Source organism: Sciurus carolinensis, chromosome 5 (genome assembly GCF_902686445.1).
Source record: "Sciurus carolinensis chromosome 5, mSciCar1.2, whole genome shotgun sequence".
NCBI lineage: Eukaryota > Metazoa > Chordata > Mammalia > Rodentia > Sciuridae > Sciurus > Sciurus carolinensis.
The window spans coordinates 101,402,567-101,408,566 of NC_062217.1; positions in this window are offsets into that span (position 1 = coordinate 101,402,567).

Consider the following 6,000-nt stretch of genomic DNA (forward strand, 5'->3'; position numbering starts at 1 on the left):
GGGTGCCCTAAGGCTCAGGCTGTGTCCATCTCTCCATCTGGACAGAACTGGCCCTCCCTTATACACACACTGGCACAACATTTGTTATTCATGGGAAACTCAGGTTGAGCCAGTAATCTGATATTTATGTTTCAGTCCAGTCACTCTTCTACCTGGACCTCGTAGAGGTAGGGAAACTTGGTGCCTGGTCAGGGGTCCTGGTGGGACTCAGAGGTACTCAGTGGTTGACAGATGAGTTGCTTATGTTAAACAGGCTGAAATTCAACAGAGGGAATTCATAGATGGTCCATATGGGGCCTTTGGTGCCAGCAACCAAGTTGTAGGGCCTTCTGGGTCCCTCTGGCTGTCCTCCTGAGGGCCACAGCCTCCTGCCCCACACTGACCATTGCCTTTCATTCTTCTGTGCTCTAAACTCCAGGAAGGGATGCTCAATCCCTTGGAAGTCAAAACAACTGCCTCCGCCAAGTTCAGCCAGCAGCCATGAGCCAGTCCTGAGAACATAGTCACAGGGCCTGCAGAGAACTCGGAGATTGAATTTGATCACATTAAAATGCAGCCAGGCAGGGCACATTTGAGGAGGAAAAGACTCTTCATATGAAAATCCTGATGAAATTTGTTTAGCATAAAATCAAATCTCTTTGAACCCAAATCAGTTTTGCTTTAGTACATTCTTCAGTACACATGATATGCCCAGATTAGGGTGTGTGTGTGTGTGTGTGTGTGTGTGTGTGTGTGTGTGTGTGAGTTCACATGAATGTGCTGTTTTCATTTTTCCTCTTATGGCATGTTGCCTGAAGCACCTTCTTCACCTTTGTAGTAAACAGGAGAATCTTCCAAATTATCTCCTTCCCCCAAGTCCCCGAAGTCTCAGAGAACACTATGTTGCCCTGACATGAGATCTCTGTCTGCCCCAAACAGATATAGAGACACACCTTCATTACCATTTTCCAGAAGTGCATCATGATAAATACACAACCTTACAAGGACTCAGAAAGGAAATGAGCCTCCAACATTGTGCAATGCCACTTTGCAGCCCTACAGCCCGTGTCCAGGCATTAGGCACTGATGGATTCTCTTTGACATTTGTGTGTGATGCTGTCACTTAACTACCCACTTGTTATGAAGTACTTGTTCATTCATGCATTCACTCACTCACTAGCATTTCACAAGGACCCACTGAGTGCCAGTCTGGATACCTGATAGAGAGAGACTGAGTCTGACATGAATTCATAACAGGTAACCCCTGAGAGTCTGTGGCCATAGACCCTCTAACTCTGCCACTTTACACTTGGAGAAAGTGGGGCCCACAAAAGGGAAGGGACTTGCCCAAGGCACCATGGCAGGATAGTGCCAGTACCTGGTCAGGGCTGAGACCAGAGCATCCCTCTGCAGTACCATACATATCGTGATCTTTTAGTAGGGCCATGGGGAGAGACAAGTCTAAAAGGGCTGCACCAGACCCTGGAGACTCAGTGGCCAAGAAAGGCCCCTCCCTACCTCACCATGAAACTTAAAAGAAGAATAATGGGCTCAGATACTTTTGGATGAAGAGAAAAAATATGCCAGACTCTTTGTGTCAGAGGAGGTCAACTTGGACACCTCCTGCAACAAGGAGCTCAGTACTGCAGCCAGCAGCCACCTGTGGCTGCAAGGTGCATCCTCCCACAGGTCACAGGCAGTCCATCCTACTCATGAGGAGCCTCCTTCTCCTCCCCTCCCTCTCCTCCTCTTTCTCCAGGTAGTACTGGGATGAGAGGTCACACTCACAAACTCTTCCTCTCCACCCAAAGTCTCCCTCAGTCTTCCTGCCCTCTCCGCTTCAGTCGTCTTTTCTTGTTCTTGTCATTTTTAACACAGGAATAATGATTAATGGCCTCCAAGATTGTTTTACAGTTAAATGAGATAATGTGTATAATTTCTGAGCTAGAGCAGGGGCCCAGGAGATGATGATGATGAATATAGTTTTCACACAGTGCCCGAAAAGAGAATAATGATTTCCCTTCTCTTTTCCTCTTGTCCTTCTTAGAGGTATTATTCCCTACTTAAATATTTACCAAATCATTCTCATTTCCATACCACCTACAAAATTTGTCTATATCGCCTGTTCTATTTTATTAATGTTTGTCTTTTTTTAATTTTTTAAGTTGCAGATGAATGCACTACCTTATTTTCATTTATTTATTTTTATGTGGTGCTGAGGTTGGAACCCAGTGCCTCACATGTGCCAGGCAAATGCTCTACCACTGAATCCTAACCCCAGTCCTTAATGTTTGTCTTTAATGTCACTCTTTTTTATATTTTGTACTTTAACCTCATCCAAGCACTAATTGTCTGAAAAATCACATGAAGGTTGGATGCACAGTGTATGGTTTTCTAACTATCTAAAAGTAAATAGGAAAAAAAGAACTTCTTCATGTACCCATACATGTATCTTCTGGTGCTCCTGAGGCTGCTGACCACAGGTTCAAAGACTGTCCTTACCCAGGGTCCTGGGGCAGGCACTTAATTTTGTCCTGGGAGCAGATGGCCAAGAAGAGACCCTGAATACATCCTCTCAAGTTAAGGCAGTAGGACCAGAGTGGGGAAGGGACAGATTCCAACCCCCAACCGCCATGGAGTACCTCTCACTGCCCCCTGAGAGGGCATCTTTGAGCATGTCCCTCCCTCATACCCCATATCCAATCTCTCAGGACATCTTCTCAGCCTCAACACACAACCAGAACTTGAAATTAAAATGTAATACTATTTAGAATCTCATAAAAAATATGAACTACTTAGAAATAAATATGACAAATGATGTGTAAGATCTGGAACTCCTCTGAAAAGTATAAAAACACTGTTGAGAAAAATTAAAGCCCTAATTAAACAGAGAGATGTACCTTAGCTATTGGCTGAAAGACTCCTAAAATCAAGGCACAGATTCAACATCATGACATCGTGACAGGCTTTTTGGTAGGAATTGATAAACCGATTCTAAAATTCACATGAAAATGAAAAGGGCCTGGAAGCATTGAACAACAACAACAAAAAATTGGAAGCCTTACATTACTTGATTTCAAAAATTAGTTAGATATCTAGGGCACAGTAACCAAAATTATGTGCTGTTGATATCAAGTGGACATATGGATCAATGGAACAGAACAAGGTCTAGAAATACCTGCATATGCTCAGTTGATATTAACAAAGGTGCCAAATCCATGCAGTGGAAAAAAGAGAGAGCTTCATTCAATAATGTTGGAACACAGGGTATCCATATGCAAAGAAAATTTTTAAAAAACAAACATGACTAACATCTGACACCATAAGGAAAAATTACTTTAAAATGAATCACAGTTCTAAAGGTGAAATTCAAAATTATAAAACTTCTAGAAGAAAATTTTGTGATTTGAGGTTATTCAAAGATCTCTTTAAGATAGCATATCCAAAATACATTCAAGAAAAATTTAATAAGTTTGACTTTAACAAATTTGTAAGATCTCCTGTTCTTTGAAAGTCCCTCTTAACAAAATGAGAAAATAAGCACAGAGAAAAGATATTTGCAAATCACTTATCTGACCTAGTACTTGTATTCAAATTATAATGAAAAATTTCCTAACTAAAATGATAAAATAAATAACCCAGTAAAAAATATGCAAGAGATTTGAATATACCTTCACTGAGAAAGATATTTAAAGAGTAAATAGGCAAATGAAAAGCTGCTCAATGTAATTATCATTAGAAGACTGCAAATGAAATCCAAATGAGAAAGAGAGGAAGGGAAGGAAAGAGAATGTACTGGGAAATGAGATTGATTAAATTATGTGCATATTCAAATATGGCATAATGAATCCACTATTATGTATAATTACAATACATTAATAAAAAATGAAATAGGTAAAACAGGGCACAATATTAAGACATGGGAAAATGCTTCCCCCAAACCCAAATGATATGGCACATACACTATAGAAACGGCTAAAATTGAAAACCACAGCAAGTGTTGGCAAGGATACGGGGAATAGGAACTATTATTTACAGCACACAAGACTGTAAAACGGTGCAAAAACCTTTGAAAACTGATGGGCCATTTCTAGGAAGAAAAACCCTGCCTTCACAGTGTGAAAGTAGCCATAGACAATACAAATACTGCTCGCTGTACAATGAGGTTGTATCCTGATAAAGTCATCACAGATTGAAAATATCTTATAAGTAGAAAATGCATTGAATCCCACTGAGCATCTTGGATTAGTAGCACAGCACACTGTAGAAGATCGCTGTTCAACCTCATGATCATGGGCCTGACTGGTAGCTGCAGCTTGCTGCCACTATCCAGCATCTCCGAGGATCTTAGCACATATCACTAGGCCAGGAAAAGACCTAAATGCAAAAATTTAAGTACAGTGTCTTTTGAATTCATATCACTTTCACCCTACCATAAAATAGAAAAATCATCAAACCATTATAAATTGAGAGCCACCCATATACCTAGATACATAAAGGTATGAGGGAAGCTGTGTTCCAATACAATTTTACTTATTGTAGTCACTGAACTTGGAATTTCATACCATGTTCATATCTCAAAATATTACTATTTTGCAATATGAAAATTTTGTGATATGAAACATTTAAAAATATAAAAATCATTCTTAGCTTATGGCCTGTGTTAATAAGGACTGAACTTGGGTAAGTAACCAGGGCAACCTCTACTTGGAGTCTGGAGAGACTTAGTGTTAACTGCTGCTCAAAGATCAAGGCCAAAATGTTTGTTTCAAGTTGAGAGAGGCACCTTCCCATTTCTGCATGAAACAGTATGATTAAGGCTCACCAAGACTACGGGCACACGTGAAACAGTCATCAGGAGCTCAGGGAGCAGGTCCAATGGGGTTGGAGGTGGAGCTGGTAACTTCTGGAGGCTGGATAAGGACTGTGACACACCCAATGATATCCTAAAACTGAGGGGTCCCATCTGGGCAACACACTACTGTATGGAAGGTAAAACAGCTCATGGAGTATGACATCCCCACTCCTCACTTGAACCCACAGGCTGGAGGAGCCTGGGGACTTAGGGGCTGCATGGTACAGTGAGCCTGATCCTCCCTCCTTACTGGGATCTTGCTTTTAAGATGCCTGTGATGATCGAGGAATCAGCCAGTTGTGCACCTGTGTCCTAACGGCAGTGAATAGTGATGACCTCCCAAGAACTGGGGCAGATGAAGTTCACCAGTGATCTTTGAGGTTGCAGGACCACAACAGGGACAAACTGGCAGTTTGGGAAACACCTGCGGGTGTCTTCTGTGTGGACTATGCACAGCTGATCATTATTTTGAGTTTGAACACCTTGCAGAGGCTTGGGTAGCATTTCCAGTCGCAATAGAGTCTATCATTTCCCACTGCTTTGCTTCGTGGGCTGCTTCAGGTGTTTGCCTTATTAGACAGGCCCCAGGACCTGTTTTCATTTATAATCACTGGACCAGTCCTTGGGGTGACTCAGAGCTTCAGGGCTTGGAAGAAACTCCAATCCGCACTGTGTTCAGGGACCACATCTCTCACTAACCCCAGGCTCCTTAGACCCCTGAGTGATTTGCATGAATTTCTCAAGAATTTGCTGGAGCCACTCATGCTCTCAGGCATTTCAAAAACTCATTCCATTTTTCTTCATAATGATTTGTAGAATGCCTACTCATCTAGACCAGGATACCAGGGTGAACAAGACAGATAAGGCCCTTGCCCTCAAGGAGTTGACAGTCTTGTCTAGGGGTAGGAGTGACTTGGGTCTGGGTGAGGCACATCCTCTCAGCTGAGTGGGGATTATTCCCTTCCCTACCTCATCAGTGTGGCCTTTCATCCCATCTGGGTTACAGGACTGAAGGATTCTGGGAGAGGAGGGTCTGTGCCAAAGCCCCATCACCCCAGGATGACCTAGTCCCAATCTGCTACTCTAGACTAAACTCACCCATTTCCTTGCCCACCCCCAAAGCATCTGTGAAAACCTCCAGTTAAGAGATAGAATCTTGCTTATTT